The sequence below is a fragment of the Ambystoma mexicanum genome, chromosome 1q (assembly GCF_040938575.1).
Source record: "Ambystoma mexicanum isolate Mex_15411 chromosome 1q, UKY_AmexF1_1, whole genome shotgun sequence".
NCBI lineage: Eukaryota > Metazoa > Chordata > Amphibia > Caudata > Ambystomatidae > Ambystoma > Ambystoma mexicanum.
In genome coordinates, this window is record NC_090922.1 from 693,212,637 (window position 1) to 693,234,180 (window position 21,544).

The 21,544-nt window shown below is 49.0% G+C and overlaps 1 protein-coding gene across 1 annotated transcript in view; it reads right to left on the reverse strand.

The window, feature by feature from the left end:
• Nucleotides 1–21,544, reverse strand: part of ATF6 (activating transcription factor 6) — a 946,910-nt gene that overhangs the window by 663,619 nt on the left and 261,747 nt on the right. The window lies entirely within an intron of this gene.

Genomic DNA, 21,544 nt, shown 5'->3' on the forward strand with positions numbered 1-21,544 from the left:
GTGTCGTGAAAAGTCAAGTACGGGGCCTTGCAGGAAAGGGCCTGGATCTCTCCCACCCGTCGTGCGGAGGTGATGGCCACAAGAAACACTGTTTTCCACGACAGGAACTTCAACGGGGCCGAGTGCAGAGGCTCGAACGGAGGTCCCATGAGCTTGGTCAGCACCACGTTGAGCTCCCACGCCGGGGCCGGAGCCTTCACCGGCGGGAACGATCTGAACAGTCCCTTCATGAACACTTTCTCCAGACGATGAGACCACAAGGACGTCCGCCCCGTGGTTCTGGTGTATCGGGAGATCGCAGCAAGATGAATCTTGATGGACGCGTGTGCCAGTCCAGCTTTGGCCAGCGTCAACAGGTATGGCAGTACTTGGGGAGCCGTAATCCTTAGAGGGTTAATCTTCTGTGCGTGGCACCAGACAGGGAACCTCTTCCATTTGTGTCCATAGCATTTAAGAGTCGAGGACGCCCTGGCCTTTGCAAGAACCTCTCTGCAGTCGGCCGGTATGTCGTATCCTCCAAACTCTAGCGCTGCAGGAGCCAGGCCTGCAAGTTCAGCGACTTCGGGTCGTGGTGGAGGATGGCGCCTCCTTCCCTGGAGAGCAGATCCGCGTCCACTGGCAGCTTGATTGACGGGGACGCTGACAAGTCCAGAAGGTCCGGGAACCATATCTGCCTCGGCCACGCAGGTGCGACGAGGATAATCCTGCACCGTGACCTCTTGAGCTGGTTGATGAGGCGGATCAGTAGTGGCAATGGAGGGAACGCGTATAGGAACAGGCCCTCCCAGGGGAACGAGAAAGCATCGCCCATGCTCCTCGGCTGGGGAAACCTGCTGGCGAACCTCCGGCACTTGGAGTTCGTCGCCGTCGCGAACAGGTCGATCTGGGGTGTGCCCCACCGTCGGAAGAGGCGATCCACTAGATCCTGCCGTAGTTCCCACTCGTGGCACGAGCGCAGCTCCCTGCTGAGTGAGTCGGCGATGGTGTTTTTTATCCCTGCCAGATGAAACGGCACCAGAAACATCCTTTGGGTGACGGCCCAATGCCACAGGTCCTGCGCCTCCTTGGACAGTGCTGGGGACTTGGTTCCGCCCTGTTTCCTGATGTAAAACATGGTGGTGGTGTTGTCGGTGAAGATCCTCACCACCTTGCCCTTGAGGGACGGAAGGAAGGACCTGAGGGCCCAAAACACTGCACGGAGCTCCAGGACGTTGATATGGAGGGACTTCTCCGTCGGGAGCCAAAGGCCTCTCGCGTGCAGATTTTCGGTGTGCGCTCCCCACCCTTCCAGGGAGGCATCCGTGGTCACTGTCTCCTGGTGGCCTGGGGTCTGGAAGTCCATGCCCGCCGTCAGATGCGCGCGGGTGCCCCACCACCGGATCGCTCGTCGGAAACTCTCGTCGAGTGTGATCCTCTCCTCGAAGCCGCCCGTCGTTTGAATCCAGCGCGCGTCCAGGAACTCCTGCAACGGGCGCATCCGGAGCCTGCACATGGGAATGAGGTAGATGCAAGAAGACATAATTCCGAGGAGGGACTTGATGGACCTCACCTTGGCCGCGTCGGAAACCAACATCCGCTGTACCTTGCCCAGGATGGCCCTGGTCCTTTCCTCCGACGGGGAGGCCAGAAGGGACACTGTGTCGAGCTTCGCTCCCAGAAACAGTGCGTCTTGCGCGGGTACCAGGTGGGACTTGGCGTAGTTCACGGAGAATCCCAGGTCCGTGAGAAGTTGGACGGTCCTTGCCGTGTGCTCCACGGCGAGCTCCCTCGTCTTGGCTCGGATGAGCCAGTCGTCCAGGTAGGGGTAGACGTGGATCCCCTCTCGGCGCAGCTGCGCCGCCACTGGTGCAAGGCACTTGGTGAATACCCTGGGTGCCGACCGTAGACCGAAGGGAAGGGCGCTGAACTGATAGTGACGCCCATGGACCACGAACCTGAGGAATTTTCGGAGCCCCTTTAGGATGGGAATATGGAAGTAGGCATCCTCCAAATCCAACGACGACAGGAAGTCGCCCTCCTCCAGCTGACCCAGGACGTGCTGGAGAGTGACCATACGGAACTTCTGTGCCTTGATGAACTTGTTCAGCCGTCGTAGGTCTAGGATGGGGCGCCATCCTCCAGTCTTCTTCTTCACGAGGAAGTATCTTGAGTAAACTCCGGAGCCCCGAAACCTCTTTGGGACGAGTTTGATGGCGCCCTTCCTTAGCATCGCCCTTACCTCCCAGAGAAGCTGAGGGACATGAAGCTCTTTCCTGGCCACAGGGGGGACGCGCAGGCACCTTCTTTGAAACTCGAGCGCGTGGCCCTGGGCTAGGGCGTCCAGCACCCAACGGTCGGTGGAGATGGACTCCCACACGCTGACGAAGCTCGCCAGCCGGCCTCCCACCGGGGTGCTTCGGTGGGGGCCCGACCCCACGGCCGGTTCAATCCTGCTTAGACGAGGCTTTGCCGCCTTGACCTCCTTGGCGACGACGGCGGGGTCCGCCTGACTTGCCTCGACCCCTGTAAGCTTCCTGAGACGACGAACGGGCCGCTTGACGGTAGGTGGAAAATCTGCCGCCGGAACCTTTGGAGGCGCCCTTGCCTCTGCCGCTCCGAAAGGGCGGCCGCCGTTGCTGGAGAACCCCGAGAGCCCGGGCCGTCTCTGTGTCCGCTTTAATGGCTTGAAGGGAATCGTCCAGTGTTTTCCCAAACAGGTTGCTCCCATCGAACGGCATGTCCAGGACTCTGGTCTGTACGTCTTGACGGAAGTCAGTAGCCTTGAGCCATCCACGCCGCCTAAGGCACACGCCGTTGCCCAACTGGAGAAATCCAGTGTCGGCGATGTCCGTCGCAATAGTGATGGCATGGTCCGACGCCACCTCACCTTCCTGCAAGATCTCCAGGGCATCCGCCCTCTTGTCGTCCGGTAGGAAGTCCAGCAGGGGAGCCAGCTTGTACCACAGCTCCCTGTCGTACCGGGCTACGATAGCCAAGGCGTTAGCCGCCTTAATCGTCGTCGCTGCAGACGAGATGACCCTGCGCCCCATCGTGTCCAATTTCTTTCCCTCGCCGTCCGGCTGGGAAGTCGACGTGGAGGCCGCACCCGCCCCCCCGCTTTCTTCCTGGCCGCCGCGGAGACGACGGAGTCCGGGGTAGGCTGTGCCCGGAGGCACAAGGGGGCCGCGTCCGAGACCCGGTACTTCTTCTCGTAACGGTCTCTTCTAGCCGGCGTCGTGGATGGGTTCTTGAGGAGGGCGAGGCCCTCATCCCAAATATCGTCCAGTAGAGGTGCCGCGAGGACCGTCTTCCTCTTGGCCTCACGCCGCTGATAAAGGAAACCTTCCTTCTTCTTCTCCTCAGGGCAGAGCTGGAAGAGCTCGGATGCCCTGGCGATCATGGAGTGAAAAGATCCAATCTCGTCGGGCGGGGAAGCCCGGGTGGGAGGAGACGACGGCAGATCCTCGTCGTACACCTCGTCGTCCGTACCTGTCGCGGCCGTGTCAGTCCCCGTATCATCCTCTCGAGTCGTGGACGGGGAGGAGGGCTGAACGGGGCGCGACGGCTGAAAAGGAGGTGGAGGGTGAATCCTTCTTTTCTTAGGAGGGGGGCTGCCTGAAGGGCCTGGTTCCGGGTCCCCCGACGGGAGTGGTTCCTCCACTGGTAACGGCAGTCTCGTCCTCATCTCTGAGCATAAGGACTGTATAGCCAACAAAATGGCCGCCGAGTTGTCTTGCGGCACTGGCAGAGGGGAATCAGACGGGCGGTCAGGGGCCCCGTCGGTACCCTCGATGATGTCGTCGTCTCCTGCGTCAGGATCCCTCCCGACGGGCTGGTCTTCTTCTACGCCAGCGCCGTGGCTTAAGACCTCGATCAGTTATTCCTCAGAGGTTGAGGCCGAATCCACGGCGACCTCCTGCCCCCCCTTTTTCTTCTCCGTCGGAGGTTTCACGGGGGTCCTGTCGATGGGCATAAAAGAGGACTCCCTCTGCGGTGGCAGGGAGACTCTGAGCCCTGAGGTCGGCACCACAGGTGTAGCCTCCACAGGCTGAGCCAGGGCCGCCGCGACTGTCTCGATAGAGGCCTTGGCCGGATGGATTAAGGCTTTCACCACCCTTGGTGCGCTCACCGCCTTCTCCTTGAGGGGGGGGACACTGCCTCGCTCCCCCTCCGCCTTCGAGCTCGACCGGGGCCTCTCCAGGAGCTTCGCCGGGTGCTCGGCCTTCCTCTTACCCGACCCAGAGCGTTGGCTCGTGGTTGATGGTGCCGGGGAGGGTGCGTCCTGCCTGGCGCCCGTAGAGCCCGACCGTTTGGCGCTCCCGGTGCCAGCGGACTCGCGGTGCTTGGCCTTATGTTGGACCCCCGTCGCCGGGGCGTCCTCAAAGGTCTTAGAAGACCGCTCGGATTTCTTCCTCTTCTTCTCGCCGGACGGGCTCTTCCCTTCCAGCCAATTGGCGAGACGTTGATGGCGGTCCTTCATGGTCCGCTCCGACATGTTGCCGCAAAACGCACAGTCCTTCTCCACGTGCGTCTTGTCTTCATGTAGGCAGTAAAGACAAAAGGAGTGTTCGTCTTCCTTAAAGACATTCTGCAGCTGGCATCCAGGGCAGACCCTGAACAGCTTTCCGGGCGTCGAGCTTCCCTTCTCCTGGGCCATGACCGAGATGGGCCTGAGAAACTTCTGGAGTCCTCCAAAAGCGTAGCTCGACGAATCTTCACCCTTGAGGGGCGTAGACGAATCCGACACGGGTCCCCGTTGATCGGATGGAGAGTCGGTGGAGCTTGAGGCTCTTTTGACCGAAAAAAACGAAGTTTCTGAGAAAAAACGTGAAAAAATAGCACTAACGCTCGAGAGCAATAGCACGAGGATCCCAACACATGAACGTGCGGTAAAAATCTGAAGATGGCTGCCAGAGGCGGGGCTTAGGTAGAGGGCAGTCATTGGCTGTGGTCAGTATGATGCAGAGATCAGTGATTGGTTACTACTACGAAAGACAGATCAGAAACGAAACTGATACTGGTTTTTTCTTTACCGAGGATTCCCAGCCTGACGACGGGGAATATTCATGAGCATGTGAATCCATGCCAGACCCCATGCTGGAGAATACTTGGTTCACTCTTCTTTTACCAGAGCTCCACCACGCACTGGCCTTTGGAATTTACGTAAAATCACAGGTCACTATCCCTGTGGATCTTGTTCAGTGTGTAGATTCACCAAGAAAACACAAACATTCAATATCGGTACCAAACAGTGGACCTTAAACAACTTATCCAATTGCAAGAGTAATCAAGTCATATATTGTATCAAATGCCTTTGCAGTCTTCGATACGTGGGACAAACTATGCGCAAAGTTGGCACTCGCATCTCGGAGCACCGCTCCAGGATTCGATGCAAGAACATTACCTCCCCATTGGTCCCACATTTTTTGGCCAATCACCACACCCCAGATGACATTCTTTGGTGGGTGCTTGATAGGATCCCTACAGGTCAGAATATACAAATCAGACTCTTAGAGTTAGAAAAAAGATGGGTTTACAGACTTGACTCACTGGAACATGGACTCAATGAACAAACTCCTTTTTAAGGCTATGCAGATAGATATACGTATATACACCTGGAACATGGACTCAATGAACAAACTCCTTTTTAAGGCTATGCCCACAGATATACGTACACACACCTCTGCATTATTGGAGCTCTGCACTACAGAGCCCCTTTTTTTAGTGGGGACCCCCCTAGCTATCACACCAGGGTCCGCGACCTCTTTTGACTCACATTTGATATCTCATCCCTTCCATACTAAGCCGTAGGTGCCTGCTACACATTCTACTTCATGAGTTACAAGACCCAATGGAGCCGACTCTCTGTTGTTCCCCAGGTTCACACCACCCCTCTCTTTTTTCACTCGGAGCACAACTTCATTTTTAGGCTCCCTGTTTTTCTTCCTCTAATTCATTCATTTTTTTCGATTTTACTCTTTCATCCCAGCATGTCAATTTGACTTCATGACATTCACCGCCCTTAAGACAACACAAGTTATCCAGCACGTACCGGACGAGAGTGTTTGCAACACATATCTATCCGCGGTCCCAGACGGTTTTTCCCCATGAGGGACATGATTTCTCCCTCACTACACAGCGAACAGGCGGCACTCCAGGCCGACAATCGATCACCCGTCTGATGGGCGGCCAACTTCTTTCTAGGCACGGCTGCATCACGGGTCCGTCGCCTCCCCTTCACCTTCGGCATCATTGGTTGGCCACAGTGCACACCCACCCGCCAATCTCATATTTGGCGAGTCCGCATTGGTCTCCTCGCTCACTGCAGGCACCTCCCTACGCGCTTCTGTTGCACGCGCAACACGTTTGCCCTGACAACCCGTCCCCTTCGTTCTTTCTTTCCCTCTTGTTTTTGCTTCAGCCTGCATTCATACGGCAGGCTCCAGCGAGGGACACACGCAGCGGACACTCCGCTTTCCCCCCTCCTTCAGCCACGAGCGTGGAGCCGCTCTTCTTACTAATACATTTAGGTTTACCCAGCCATTTTTCTCTTCCATGGCTGATATCACAAACTAGTGGATAGATCTACCACTAGTTTTAGATACGGGCATACTCTTTTGCCCCACTAGTATCCCCCAAACATTTCTTAAGAATATTCTTTCTAATCTTTTCTCCATTCCTTTTTGGCTTCCCTTGCAGCATTGCGCATCGGGACTCCCACGACGAAAAGAACCAACTTTTTGTGGTCTCCATTCGCTACTACCAATGCGCGGACACAGAAGTCTTTTTCCACGCAGGAATTGGCTTTTCCTTCTTTTCTTCTCTTTACATCTCTATGAGAAGACACACTTCAGGTAAACCATTCTTTTGGCGGCAAGCTTTCACGATTGGAAGCCATATTTTCTTATATGACGTTTTTTACTAACCTTACGCACACACGGCTACGTCTCTCTTTTAGGTCCCAGACGTTTTGTCTGCCCTGTGATGATGAGAACTGCACAACCACGAGTCTCCAGAGCTTTTATCTACTCCTCCGTTTCAGAAAGAAGTGTATACTCCACACACCATTACAACTACTAAGCCTCGTATGGCTTATATCTAGATTACCCACTTTAGGTAAGTGATTTACCACCTTTTAAGCCTGTCCGGCCTTTCTCACATATACCTTGGCTTTTAGACCGGCGGGTTTCTCATGGGGACTCATGCACTACTCTCCCAAAGGGGACCCAATGCCATTATCTTTCTTTTCGTCCATTGGGGGGAGGTCATTCGGTATTTGACCAGAGGACTCCCTTTCTGTATGGATTTTTTGTACTTGGCTATGAGACACATTGCAGACACGACTAGGGTCGGTGTCTCGCATAAAGACTACTTCATCTTTTGCAGGCAGATTTCACTGTATAGATTAACCTTCACTCCCGATGAATTTCACATTCCTATCTCTTCTGATTACTTATCATTTTTCCTTTATTATTTTCTTTTCTTTCTCCCCTTTTACTAATGCAGGATCCTGCTAATTATCGCCCTGATGAAGGCGGAGTACTTTCCTTCAACACAAAGAGTATTTTTCCACTGATTTTGTTCCGCCGAAACGCTTTCTTCAATCAGAGGGGACACGAGGTCCTTTACAGAACATTTTGGCCAATTAGGACCTTCTTTCTTATGAAGCACCGTCCACCGATGGGCCCGGGATACTTGTTTGAAGCTCCCTCAACCCATTTGTTTGTTTGTTCCCCCTGACGCGTTGGCAGACCCAATCCCGATACACAATAATTTTGTTCTTGGTAATTTATTATAATTGCAAAAGAAAATTGCTTACTTGCTTTACTTTTTGAAATTACAGCAAGAACACTGTTAGCATTGTTGAAATAGATTTTCTGTTTAACCTATTTCTTGCTTTTGGTTTAAATCAAGCATCCAAGTGACAAGTAACTGGCTTTTTGTTAATATGGAGACTTTTTTCATGTTTTTCTTTCATGTATTATTTCTTATTTTGATTGTTTGAAGGATTCTATATTCAATCTTCAAATGTGTAATTTATGTTATTGATTATATATGTTCTTACGTGTTGGATTTTATCACATGCATTATCTTTTTGATATAAAGTTTTATTATCAATTTCTAAAAATCCTTATGTTTGTTTTCAAGGAGGTTTGTTCTTAATATACACAATTGCATGTAACATTCATAACCAGTATGGTTATATGGGTTAAGACCAGGTGAACATTTCTAATTCATTTATACTTCACATAGGCCAACCCTGGACATACCAGTACCTCTGTTTTGTTGTGAATATAGCCATTTATTACTAAGTACAACATATTCATCATATTTGTTTCAAATATTCATGGTGAGTTAGCGTTGGTGAAAATACATTTGAAATGACTCCATCAGTTAGGGATTGTGAGGAAGCTCAATAGCTGGCCATGGGGCAAGTTGAGTGTTAATCTCTTGCCTGCCTCCAAATGGGTGGATTGCTGGGATTAGACATTTTAGATGTTCAATTGAACATCATCTAGAGTTACTTCCTTGTTTTCCAAGAATTGTGCCAAAAATTGCTTCACAGGTCGGGTGTCATGCGGCCGTGCCCTTTGTTGCATTCTCTGAGCGAGTGCAATGCATCCTTAATGGTGGCTGCTTATTTCATGTGGCTGTTTCATGTCCTGCAGTGTTTCGCGATACCGGACTTTCAAGTCAGTTATCAGACGTATAGGAGATGTAAACTGTGTATATGTATGAAATGTAAAATTCTTAGACACCTCCTGTATGCATAAAAACTCAGATCAAATTCAAACCTCACTTTAAGGTCAGTTTTCCTATGTATAGGAGGCTCATAAGATGTGCATTTCATATGACTTACACCGAACACTCATACGCTACTCGCATACAATGCACTTATAAGGCATACACTTATACGCCTTATACTGTAAACCCTACGCTTATACGCCACATAATGATATGACAGATGTTCACATACCAAAGACTCATGTGCCACTCATACACCACATGTTCATATGCCATACAACGATACACCATACACTGATATAGAATGAACACACACGACATACTGTCATAAACCATACTGATACGTGATCCATTCACTGAAATTAAATATAAAAAACGTGTTGAATAAAGAGCTAAAAGTTAAGTTTACAAAAGGGTATATTTAACAAAGTTAAGGTACAAAAACAATGTATTAAACTGCAAATATTAGGCAGGTCACATCTCCACCATAGTTAAAGTGAGTGGTACGGTTGTATTTGTAGGGATATTGTGTTAATTTTTTAACCTTACCCAGGGATTTAAGTGGGCTGGGGCCAGCCAGGCAGGGATGAACTGGTCCATAGGGAACTCTGGAGATTTCCCGGTAGGCCTCAGCACTCTGGGCCTCTTTTGTGTTGAATTTCGAAATGTTCCCATAGGAAAATGATTGGACTTGGTGAAAATGTGTAATATGGGGCCACTTTGAAAATTATTTCCAGGGCCTCTTTTGGTTCCCAGTCCACCCCTGCAGCCAGGGCCAGGCTTTGGCAGTCTCCACAAAAGGCTCACGAACCAGGGCCCTGCCGGAGGCCACCCCCGACTAGCCCCAGCCAGCCGACACCTGGGGCAGCCTGTGTAGAGGCTGCACGGTTACACGAGCTGCCTGCCGGTGTTAGTACTTCGGTTTAGAAAAAAGATGCCTTTTCTTTTTTCTAAACCTAAGTACTGACACCTGGAAGCAGCAGGTGTAACCATGCAGTGCCTGATGTCTATGTACTCGAAACAGGAGGAGTGCTGGACTGCTCAGCTCTCCTTTTGTTTCGTGTAACTAGTCATCACCCAGCATGAATGCTCGGTGATGACTAGTTACTCGGAACAAAAGGAGCGACTGGGCCCTCCAGCCCACCTGCTGTTTCAAGTACATAAACACCAGCAGCAGGCAGACCTTTCATTCAAAGAGCCCGTAGTTAAAGTGGGCTCCTTGAATGAAAGGGCTGCCTGCTGAGTGCGAGCTGGGGCCCACTGGCGTCACACCTTTCTTTTGTTTAAAAGGAAGGGCTGGGCGCATCAAAGGTAATGCCAGTTTGCCCCAGCTCTACTGCTTTTACAGCCACCCCCTCCTAACCCTCCCCCGCCCTTAATCGAGGGGGGCTCTCGTTAGGGTGTGTGTCTGTATGCCACGCCCCCGAACAAGAGCCCCCCCCCACTGCCTCGATTTCCAATCCCACTTAAAGCCCTGACTTTTACATTAACTTTACTTTGAAAACCGAGATCCACATCATTCTTGCACTCGGCAGCCATCATGCACAGAAAAATTGATGTGGTTTCCTCCTGGTAATATTTATATAAACTGAATTATAGGAAGTGTTATTTTAAACGGACAAACGATCTTAATGGACCAGAGGCACAGAAGTAAATTGAACCAAAACTAACCTTCCCTTAAAATATGACTGCTAATGAACGAGAAAACCAAATTTAAAAATAATTGCGCGTTATACAGCGAAGCAAAACTAGGCTTCCAGCTGGAGAGGATGCCATAATTCTAGCGGGCTACAGGAGAGGCCTTAGTATCAGCTCAGCTGGAACCTAAAAGCCCATTTAAACGAGAGTGCAATACACATGCCAGCCTGACACGAAGCACTGACGCGTGCAGGTGTGCCCGATTAGCATGAATTACGTGGCTAAAACGTGCGATTTGTTTGCCACCTCCAAAAAGGCCTATAAAGACGGGGAGTCGTGGGTACATGGGTGTGGGGCGTGAGAATGTGGGAGAGGGTATACACTTAACACGTGTGAACGCACAGTGAGAGCATGTGCTACGGGTTAGGGGGGAAATGGGATGTTTGGTGGAGAATGAGATTTAGTTCATATGCGTGTGTTCATGTAATTCTGCGTTTTGTACCGACTCGCATGCACACTGCACTTGATAAGAGCGCATCTTTTAGGAAAGAGAGGTAGTACATTTAGTAGTGATATTTGGGTTCTCTATTCAGTGATATAATCGGAATAGTGAACTTGCCAGGAGTGTGGCATTTGCATAAAGAGATGATTTAACGTGTGGTATTTTTTTAGGCCAATGAATTGTTCTGAGTGTTTTCATTTTTCGTGAAAAGGTGAGATTTAGTGTATTTCAGGGGGATCCAGCCCGTGTCTCTCCCTGATGTGGAGGATCACAGAAGACTAATTTGCATTTAGACGCATGTCGCTGTTTCTCCATGCGGTACTAAAGGATTCACAGGCAACTTTATGGAAAACGTGTAATACTAGTACTTCACCATGCTCTTTCCACTATCATCCTGCATACATTTTTCCAGCATATTTGGCTTCACTGGGTTTACTTGTTGCCTTCTTTCACGAATCTCCTTTTCATTATTTTAAATACGACAGTTAAAAATGTTAACCACTGTCAAAAGCTTGCATTAAGAACTGACTAATTTCTGGCAACCCCCGCAACTTGCAGTCAAAAAAGGTCTTCCTTTAAAATCCTTAGAGTCGAGTCTTGTCTGGCGCATCCTGATCTACCCACCAGCTTGTCAGGAAGCCACTCCACAGAAGCAGATATCCGTTTCTGTGAAAGTCATCCGTTTTGCTGCTATAGAACAAATGATTTTGTGACAATAAAGCAGACATTGAATGCATTAATTTAGCAGGCATTTGAAGAGACTTGTTTAGCTAGCCTACCACCCCCACACGTCTCATGTGAAGGCTACAGACCAATCTTCAAAAGCCTAACAGAATAATGTAGGATAGAAAGATCATCATGCTGTAAGCAAACTAATTTCCTTGATAAAATTGCATGTGTAAATTATGCGCTATTTTTGGCGTCTCTTCAGGCCGACAGTCTCCTGCAGTAAATTTGAATGTTTCTGCTTGAAAAAAAAAGTGATTTTACCCTTAGTTTTCGCTCTGCTATCAGCCGTCTGAATTAGTGGAACTTTCCACGGGAGATGTTACATTATGGGACGACTTATTTGCCTCATTCAAAGGTGTCTTCTCTTTCTGAAGATTTTATTTTGATGTCCCCTTGGCCGTCATGATCGCTAACACTGTACTAACCATCGAAGACACCGGACGATGTCAATAGCTAACTCAGAATTTCTTAAGTAGCCAAGTTCTTACAGTTTTCAAACACTCACTTCTTCTAGTTACGTCTCTACGTCTGCCGGCTGTGGGGCTGCAGGACAGCGAGACATCACTCACCAAGCACTCTGCCAATGCGCATGGGCCAATGTGCGTGGACGTTGAATTCATACAGCTTCCATGTCCGGAGGCGGGATGCCATTGTTATACCAATCAAATGAATGAGTTCCTCTGTGGACTCAGCTTTCCCAAAGACACAGAGTAGCATGTAGAGCAAGAGACAGCACTCGCAAGCACTCTGTGCTAATGCCACACGCCAATGTGCGCAGAGCTTGAATTTATACAGTTTGCGGGGCAGGAGGAGAGGCTGCCAATGTTCAACCAACCAAATGAATGAGTTTCGTTCCTCAGCGGACTCCGCTTTCCCAAAGACACAGAGAAGCGCGTAGAGCCGTGAGACAGCACTCGCCAAGCAGTCTGCCAATGCCATTTTTCACAAAGGGCAACAATTATGTTTCATTTAGGAAACTCTGGAACGTCTTGTCCTTTTGCCTCACTCCCAAACCATTAACACCTGCATCTAAGGAGGAGGGCAGGAAACAATACAATAGCAGTTTACAACCTGTCACCAGGAAGGTTATGATGTGCCGATAACAGATCACCCTAGTCTCCAGTGTTATATTTCATACTCTCATTTCAGCTCTATGTGTTGAATTTGAATACAGCTGCTCAGAAAACCACATCAGAGCACTTATAGAAGACTACAGGATGAAGGGCAGGAGTGGAGGCAGCAGTGGTGATGATGTGTTTCCCAAATACGTCCAACTTCGTGGAGAAGAGGGGTTAGTGGACCTTTTCTTTGCTGCAGCAGAAACCACAGAGCCGGATGAAGGCTGGGAACAAAGACACTTTGGGGCAAAATACCGTATTCTGTACTTCTTCTGTAGGTGATCCTTCTTTGGAGGGGGTCAAGAAAGGAGTTTTCATGAGCAATAAACCATCTCCCCATGTCGCCGAGCAAGGGTATTGACACAACCGATTTCCCAGAGGACTCTGTCCTTTGGAAAAGGAAACCCTCCTTTTTCTTCTCTTCAGGGACCAAGTTGAATAATTTTGCTACACAGGTCAACAGGGCATGAAAGGAGCCTATCTCATCTGGTGGAGAGTCCCTGGAGGGCAGATTCAAATCAGGGGGCTCGCCATCGGCTGGAATCAGGTCCTCAAACTCATCTGTACCTTGAGTACCTTGGGGGGTGTAAGTATCCGGATTAGTATACATATGCATGAGGGTAGCCATAGGGACGGAAACTATCCTAGGAGGAGGTGTAGGTGGAATAGGAGGCACTAAATATGGCCTTGGCACTGAGAGCAATGGTGGACTCCCAGAAGGATCAGGCTTTGAGGGCAATGGTGGACTCCTAGAGGGAGCATCTTTGGGAGCTGTTGAAGGCAGACACTGCTGCAGCCGGAAACCAAGGTGTGCAGAGTAGATAGGATGTTCAAGGACAAGTCTCTAGGCGCTGTACTCATGAGCGCGGCGGGAAAAGGCACAGTTGGTAACGCTGGTTGAGGAGCAGCGGGCAAGGGCATAGTTGGCAGAGTTGGTTGTGGCTACGGAGTGATGAGGCATTGTGGCTGCAGAGAGCAATGAGGTCTAGGAAGAATGACACCCGGGGAATCCTCAACCTCTTCCAGATACGAGAGAAATACCCTGGAGGCTCATCGTTGGAGAGAGAGCCTGAATGCAGTAATTGAACAGGAGGTAATGCTCCTGGAGAACCCACAGATGATAGGGTGAAGAGTGGTTGTGCCTTGGGAGAACAGAGAGCTGGCGGCATCTCCTTGTCCACACTCTCCCCCCCTGTGGAAGGAGGTGATGACCAGAGCCTGTGGTGTCATCAACAGAGCTGAGGATGGGCTGGATGAGGGCAGCCGTGGAGGTAGATCAACCTTGTGGACAGTTACCCTAGTCATTAATGAGTTAGTCGACGGAAAACTCAGATGTTGTCGGAGCCACCGACGAGAGAGTAGACGGAGGAGCCATTGACGAGGTGGTAGACTATTTTGGTCCAGGGACTGGTGATGCAGACTTGGTTGTTAACTCTAACGGAGACTTGAGTTTCGATGGTGGCAGGATACAAACATGAACGTGACATGTGGAGGGAATGCTCGTCGACGGTGCTCCGCCCATCTACAGTGCGCAACTCATCAGCAGAGAGGTCGTCAACGTGCAATGTTTTTCTGATGATTAGGTCTTTGCAGTGGACCCTGCCATCTTAGAGAGGGTCTTGGGAGTCATCGACAGAGAAAGTTGGAGCGTGGGACTTCCTGTCCTTTTTAAGTCTCTTCCAGAGGGAGGTGTCCTCAACAGATCTCGACCTCTTAGTAGAGGGAGTACAGTCAATGGATCTGCTGACACAGGCAGAGACATGACTTCGCAATGAGGTCGTTTGGGAGGCCGTGCCACCCTCCTCGAGCCAAGTCACCAACATTCTGTGATGATCCTGTCCAGTTTTGGACAACAAGGACTTGCAGATGGAATAGTTATCCCCATCGTGGTCCGGGTGCAAGCTGTAGAGACATTTATCATGCCGATCATCCACAAAGACATTCTTCAGGTTGCACTTGGAGCAGGCCCTGACGACTTTTTGCTTGCATCCGCCATGCCAGGTGGTGAAGGCCCAAGTCCAAGGAGAAGGCCTCACATGAAAAAAAAAAGATCAGACAATGTAATAAATCTTAACCAGCAATGGGTCTCCACTGCTGGAAGTCACCAATGTGACCAGAGATGAAAACGATTGAAGACATTTCACAGAAATAGAACAAATATCACGATTTTCGAGGAGCAAAATCCAAGGACTCAACACAAAAAACGTGTGTTAAAAATCTGAACATGGTCACAGGGGTGGAGCAGAGGAGTAACAAATGCCATTGGCTTGGACAATATGACCCAAAGTGACAGCAATAGGTTGTATAAGCGACAAGCAGTTTTTAACTTTAAAGCAAAACTGCTTTTAATATTACTGAGGATTCCCAGCCTGATGGCGGGGAATATTCATGAACATGTGAATCCATGTAAGATCCCATGGTGAAGAAGTGGACAATCGCTTTTAAATGAACCCAATGCGTACTAGCTCTTCTGTGCCAGTACACAATGGAAAAATACCATAAGCAAATGAATCCTAAACTGTCAAAGTATTCAAAACTCTCCCTTCAAATGGACAAACAACCCAGTGTGTGTGAGCAGCACTGCACTTTCCTCTGCTTTAAGTGCATTAGAGAGGCCTGTCTGATGTGCGGATAGATGGATGACTTACATGGCATGGTATCATAGCCAGCAAAGCCATCACCTTGGAAGAATCTTTAATATCACGCGTGGCTGATTCTAAGTCTAATACTGCAAAGTTGCACTTTGTAAAACCATCATAATATATTAACCGTTTTTACTATGGCAAGAGAATGGGTAAGTGGACTGCTGAAATATACTTTTATTTATTTAACAGAAAACCACTGTTATGTCCTTTCCATTCTTATTTAAACATTTTCATACACGTTTTTCCGTTAGGGTGTAAAAGTACCACATGTGGAAAAGTATCACATTTCAAACAAAGGAGGAAATAGACATGTGCTCTGCCAAAATTCCTTCCACACTTTATGCATCCTCTCTCCCCGGTAGCCAGCTGCTATGGAACTCAGTATGTATTATTTACAATAGCCAATGCACTTCTATTTAATCTGGCAAGTTGGTCAAATTCCGATAGAATTTGACAATGTGATTATTTCTCCACTCGCCAACCTGCTAGTGCAATTTGGCTTTGATAAACCCACGCAGTCCCAACAGTGGTCCACTGCACGGATCATCCCCCACCACAGCACCCAACTCCCGAGCATAGAACCCAGCCACCTGAAACTTGATTAAAATGGGAACACAATGTTTCAGGATTCCCAAATATGCAAGAGCCTGAACCAGGCGGGTTGTTTCTATGGTATTTGAGTCATTTGTAGTTGTCACACTAGGCGGTGCTGTAATTAAAAGCAGCCCTAGGTTTCCACTCCATTTCTACACGAGCGGACATACTTTAAATAACAGAGCCATATACAAAAAAGATTCTGCTTGCTGCACAGACAAGGAATAATTCAGTATTCAGCATAACATTTAAAAAGCCAACAGTCAATATATAGGGGTTTATATAAAAAAAAGGCATCACTTGACACTCATTATTCCACCATCTTAAGGAAAATCAAGCTAAAAGGCAAACACGCTGTTAAAACACATTAAATGTCCCCATTACTTGCGGAATGTCTCGCAAATAATGGTCACCACCTATAAACGAGACCAGTCTCCCAATTGGTCAGATTCTTTTCCACAAGATGTTAACCAAGTCAATGGATACTGATGTGCATTTCTTTTGGGAAAAAGTTAAAGGTCAACCTAGGTAGCGTTGTAAATCTAAATTAGGGCAAGTTCTTAGATTTTGTTTACCAAATGATAAAAACCAAACAACCCAGACTTCTGTATGGCATTTTATAACAATACACGTTTAAAAAGCTGTGCATTTATACCTAGGGCAATGCAGCAAAGGTGCATCCCTGAAGACAGGCCACACGTTTAAAAAGCTATGCATGTATACCCAGGGCAAAGCAGCAAAGGTTCATGCATGAAGACTGGATTGGCCACTCCCCAAACCCGAGATGAAACCCTTCTTTCACTTGAAGCATGTGGTGGTGCTGGACTGGTCTCCAATGATGTAAATCGGGCTTCCCAGCCCATCCATTTCTTTCACCGATTCTTTAACGAAGTATTAAAGAGGGAAGTTGGTAAGCAGGTCAACATTTATAGCACCACCTAGCCTTTCATCTGAAATGGAAGATCCATATCAGCGAGGCCCTGGTGATCTGTAAGCTAGTCTATTAGAATAGGCTCTTTCTGGGGTCACCTATAAGCTGTTAAGAAATTGCCTGCTCAGTTAGTTCTGGGTCTCAGGATGCACGATTATATTTCCGGCCAACTCTTCAAGCTCCATAGACTGGCAGTCACCTTCCACATCGAGATAAGGTCCAGTGCATGGCAGAAAGGAAATATGAAACAGCGGCCCCATCTATCTGTTAAATCAGCACACGAATTACTATCCTCATCAAAGACTCCAGCGTTCCCGACATCCTGACAGTGAAGTCCTACAAACTGGAGGTGTGTGAGAGCCTGCAGGGCTCGAGCTCTGCAACTCGCGCTGCCTGGAGAATGGGCAAGAGCCCGAGCACCTGAAGATCAGTAACGCACTTAAAACTCTGCTTTTTAGGAAGGCCTTACCTGAACACTTGTAACCACCCCCCACCGCCCTCGGTGTTATATTGCATCCATTTTGATTGTTACTAAAAGCAGTTGTAAATTCAGACTAGAATGATTTAAACTAGTTGAACTCTTAATGCTGGGATTGTGTTTGTTGGTGTCTAGTACTAGCCTCCATGCTTGTGACCTTAGCTTTGCCCCCACCCTTCCCCATTGTCCTTGACCTCAGCGTACCACAGGCACTCCAAAATATCACGTATACATGCTGCGCATTATGAAATACTCAATAGGTAAAAGTCTGGGCAAAGGGGTCGAGGATTACTAACTGAGGAAGGAACACTCGCCACTTGCTCTGTCCACTTGCCCTGAAAATGTCCAGATTTGTGCAGAGCAAATGAAATTAAGTAGCCAAGGAAACCAAATCTAGCCAACAATTATTTTTAAAAGGTCGTGTCCAAATCGAGTAATAGATCTGTAGCTGATATATGGGATTACGTACCTCCTACCATACGTTAGAAGGATAGTGCAAGTCACCTCTGAGTTCCGCGACCAAAAAGAGGAATGTGAATAAAGGCAGATGTCCTTTATATGGTCAAATAACTCTGAGATGATTTTCAATATACTTTTTAACATACTGTAGGGGATATTTTATTCCTTATAACATATCACCATACACCATCATCCCCTTTAATAACCTGGCCTCTTGCTTAATGCAATGTAAGATGCTTTCATGTGTTGAAAACCAGTAGTGCAAACAAAAATAATACCATAAACAGCGTATCAGTTAATGGCTGTAAAATGTCACAGAAATCGAATTTGAAAAGAGTTTCACAGCCTTAATTAAGAGCTGCGGTGGCATTCTGCTCTGTGGAGCTCTGCAGCTGGAAGTGTGTTCTATGCTGGCTCAAGCATCAGGCATTGTGACCACAACTGAAGTGTAAAAACTGATAACATGGCAGTAGTGATATGGTCTTATTAAAGGTCAGTAGTGATGTCACAACTAGACTGTAATAAAAAGAACAAGTTACTCTTACCTGGTAACGTTCTTTCGATGGGATGGTCCGACGACGTATTCCATATCTATGACAGGTAATCACCACAGCTGTGCTGCTTCAGAAAATTTTCGGCGTCTGCGTCCTGCGGCAATGACGTCAATACGCTGTCCTCGAGGGCCTCCGTCGAGCCGACATCACCGGATGTTATAAGTAGGACACACAACGCCCGTAGCCTCAGTTGTAGTTTTTTCCCCCAGAACGTGTGGCGCCAATCTTCTGCCAGTATGACCACAGAAAGCCTTGTGTAAATGTAAGCTGCAATCGCATAAGAAATTCTGTAGCGGGTCAGGTAGGGAGCGAGCGATATGGAATACGTCGTCGGACCATCCCATCGAAAGAACATTACCAGGTAAGAGTAACTTGTTCGAGGGGATTGGGTCCTCCGACGTATTCCATATCTATGACAGACTCCCAAAGCAGTAAAAACGTATGCCGGAGGGAAAATAATTTAGAATATAGAAATTTAGAATGCCCAATCAAATTGCAGAGTAAAGGACCGCCTTGCCAAAGGCTAGATCCTGCCCATGGATAGAATCTAGGGAGTAGTGTCTTACAAAAGTATGGACCGAAGCCCAAGTGGCTGCTTCACAGATGTTACGAATAGGAACACCCCTCTGCAGGGCAGTAGAGGCAGCCATACCACTAGTAGAATGGGCCCGTAAGCCTACCGGAGGGTCCTTACCCACCAAGCGGTAACATTCAGAAATTGCCAAGATAATCCATCGAGACAAAGTCTGCTTAGAAACCGCTTGTCCCAAACGCCTTCCAGCGTAACCTATAAAGAGCTGATCGTCCACTCTGACCCGGGACATGCGTGAAATGTAGAAACTTAAAGCTCTCCTAGGATCCAATCTATGACGCCTCTCCTCTTCCTTACCAGGATACGCAGGAGCATAAAATGCCGAAAGAATGACCTTCTGGCTTAAATGAAATTCCGACACCACTTTCGGAAGAAAGGAAGGACGAACCCTAAGTTATGAAACACTGTGAAGGGTGGCTTAACAGAAAGTGCCTGCAACTCCCTCACTCTGCGAGCAGAAGTAACCGCAACTAAAAATACAGTTTTAAGGGTTAACAGTCTCAAGGGACAAGAATGTAAAGGCTCAAATGGAGTACCGATTAGGAATTTTAGAACAAGGTTCAAATCCCAACCGGGCACCTGGAAAGGTGACGGTGGAAACACATTAGTGAGCCCTTTCAGAAACTGAGAAATTAAAGGAATTTTGAAATAAAAACACTCCTCAGACAAGCGCTTAAATATGGACAGCGCCACTAGGTAACCTTTAATGGTACCGACTTGCAGGCCCTTGTGGGCTAACGAAAGCAAAAAAAGACAGAACCACAGGAATGTCACATGAAAAAGAATCCACATTCTTAACCCTGCACCAGTCGCAGAACTTTCTCCAACGGTAACGGTACAGGGACTTTGTTGCAAGCCGTCTGGCCGAAAGCAACACCTCCATCACGTCTTCAGGGAGGTCCCAATCCTTATACCTCATCCTTTCAGAAGCCAAGCGTGAAGGTTGAGGTATCTGACCTCTGGATGGAGAACCTGACCCCCCTCCCGTGAGAGCAGATCGTCTCGGTAGGGAAGACGGCGTGGAGGCAGATGGACAAATTGAGAAGGTCCGGGTACCACATTCTCCAAGCCCATGCCAGAGCAATGAGGATCATCTGGGAACCGAACCTCCGTAACCTCCGCAGCACTTGTGGGATGACGGGGTCTGGAGGAAACGCGTACAGCAATGGGAAGGACCACTCCCCCACGAACGCGTCCCCTAAGGCTCCTCTTGGAGGAAATTCCCACGAGCAGAACCTTTCACACTTCCGGTTGACACTGGAGGCGAAGAGATCCACTTGTGGGGTCCACCAAAGGGCAAAGATCTCCAGGAGCATCTCCTGAGCCAGCTCCCACTCGTGAGAGATTGTGCTCTTCCTGCTCAGAGCGTCCGCCGTCTCGTTTTCCTCTCTGGCCAGATGAACTGCCGAGATTGAAATTTCCTGCTGGATGGCCCAGAACCAGAGCTGCATCGCCTCCCTGCACAGAGGATGTGACCGTGCCCCCCCTTTTTGTTGAGGTAGTGCATGGCCACTGTGTTGTCTGTCAAAATCAGGACATTCTTTCCTCGCACAGTCGGCAGAAAAGCCTTCAGGGCAAGCCCGACGGCCCTCAGCTCCAACAGATTGATATGGAGTCTGGACTCCAACAGAGACCAATGACCGCTGTCAACTCGTTGGCATGAGCTCCCCATCCTGTGAGGGATGCGTTCATCACGATCGTCAACTCCGGCCAGGGTAGCCAAAATGGAGCCCCCTCATCAAATTGCCTTCGACGGCCCGCCAGAGAAGGTCCTGGGCAACCGAGGGCGGCACCTGAACGGGGTCCGACATTCTGCCGGAGGACTGGGACCATTGCATCTTGAGAGCCTATTGCAGAGATCTCATCCGCAACCTGGTCTCTGGCACCGGAAGAATGCAGGATGCCATGAGGCCGAGCAACCTCAAGAACTCAAACGCCGGGACACTCTGGGCATGTTGAAACTTGTGCACCATCTGCTGAATGTGATGAGCACTCACCTGGGGAGGGAAACACTGCCAGAGGGACGTGTCGAGCACTGCTCCGATGTACTGGAGCCGCTGCATTGGCATCAAGGGTGACTTCTTTAAGTTGAGGGAGAAGCCCAGCTTGTGAAGGGAGTGGCAGGTGATTGACAGATGATCCAGGACTTGCTCGGGAGAGCGCGCCCTGATCAACCAATCGTCCAGGTAGGGGTAGACGTGAATCCCCACTTTCCTGAGATACACTGCCACCACCACCATGAGCTTGGTGAAAACCCTCGGGGCGGAGGTCAATCCGAACGGTAGGAGCCGAAACTGAAAGTGCGAGTCGCCAACCGCGAACCTCAGGTACTTCTTTTGCTTGGGATGGACCGGCACATGAAAGTAAGCGTCCTTCAGGTCGAGAGACCCCAACCAGTCCTGAAGTTGAAGGGCCTGGAGGACTTGAGAAAGAGTAACCATCTGGAACTTGTCCTTCCTGAGGAGCTTGTTCAAACCACGCAAGTCCATGATGGGTCTCAATCCTCAGTCCTTCTTCGAAATCAAAAAATAAGGGGAATACCATCCCTTGTTCCTCTCCGCTGCAGGCACCAGTTCTATG